Raw genomic sequence first — 1,862 nt, forward strand, 5'->3', positions numbered from 1 at the left:
GTATTAGGCGGCCCGAGCCCGCCCGAATTATTCGAATTATTTAAACTTTTTTTTTTAATATTAAGTTATTTTGTGTTAAAATTTATATATATATATTACAATTTAAAATTTGAAATGAACACACGAACTATATAGAAAAATTCTTTCTTTATTAATTTTTAAATTTATAATTCATGATTACCTCATTAAAAACTTTACCAAGAAAAACCCAATTGGGATAAAAACTTGGTAAGGAAAAAAGAGTGCAATCATATTGTGACGAATTATAAATTTTACAAACTTACAAAGTTATACAATTACAAATACAATGTCAAAGGTAGATACATATTTACAAATTACAAATTTACAATTTAATTTAAAGCTAAAGGATCGTCTTCAAAATTAAATGTTAATCGATTAAATTCATCGATCCATTATTGGCTTGCCGGTGAAATTGTATCTTGTAAATGTTGATTGGCATGATCCCAATCCTTAATGCAAACCAAGGCTTCAATCAACATTGAGTGACTGGTCTTTTAAAATAGAGATCATCAAATAGCGATGAAGTTATTAAACCAAACCAATCATTGAGTGACTTTTGATAAATTATCAATTTACTTTGGTATGCAAGTAGAAAGTTACTTTGATATAGAGTCACAAAGAGAGTGAAGAAAGTTGAAGAAAAAAGAGGATAATTAAGAGGATGAGGAGAGATTGTGAATAGAAAAATAGATAAAGATAGAAAGAAGAGTGATATAGAATAAAAAAACACGAGTATCTATCAGAACAAAACCGGCATTATATAGAAACAGCACTATTTAAAAATAAAAAACAATAAACGTGATGGCAATGTGTTTCTTTCCTTGTGTATATTGTTTTTTGAGGAATCATTTTATCATGTGATTGATTATAAAAAAAGGGTCAAGAATGTGAAAACTGAAATATTAAACTGCTAAAATAGGAATTTGCTCTTTCTATTAAGGAATTGTGTGTTTACCTTAATTAAAAAGTTAAAAATTTAAATAACAAATATGGGCATTGGGTCTAGTGGTATGATTCTTGCTTTGGGTGTGAGAGGTCCCGAGTTCGATTCTCAGAATGCCCCAATTTGTAGCAACTAAAATTTTTGGGCGGTTTTGGGCAAATCGGGCAACTCGGGCGTCGGGCAAAATTTGGGTTTTCGGGCTTATTTTCGGGTCGGGCAATTCGGGCGGGTCGGGCATGGTTTGAAAATTCAAAAATATTCCGGCGGACGACGGTATAGGGTGGTTAGACGGCGGCGGGCAAGAAAGTTAGTGTCAAATTCGGGCTGCCCGAGCCCGAACCTGAAAATCTAGCTTGGGCGGGTGGGAGATGGGCTTGCCCGCCCGAGCCCGAAAAAATTCGGGCTTCGGGCAGCCCGCCGACCTGAACTTCCAACACTGCCCCTCATTAATCAAATAAAAACCTATAATTTTTTTAAAAATCTAAATATAATTTAAAACACATAAAAAACAAAATAAAAATCATACATAAAAAAGCTCAAATCTATTGTTTCTATCAAAAAGGAAAAAAACAACAAAAAAACAAAATCAAACTACAGCCAAATTCAAACCCAACTAGAGAAAAAAAAAATTCAACATCCCAATCGCCTATTGAGATAAAAATATAAAATACAAAATACGCAATCGAACATAAAATATGTAATTGGATATTAAATTATGCAATCAACATAAAAATTACAATAATTATTGAGATGGAATTATCAAAATAAAAATATAAAATATGCAATCGGTTATTGAGATGGCATTTGAACAGATCCTATGAAATAATTAAATTACAACCCAATCGAACGAATATATAAATAAATAATTACAATAATTATTTTTACTCGTTACATCAAT

The sequence above is a fragment of the Morus notabilis genome, unplaced genomic scaffold (assembly GCF_000414095.1).
Source record: "Morus notabilis unplaced genomic scaffold, ASM41409v2 Scaffold951, whole genome shotgun sequence".
Lineage (NCBI taxonomy): Eukaryota > Viridiplantae > Streptophyta > Magnoliopsida > Rosales > Moraceae > Morus > Morus notabilis.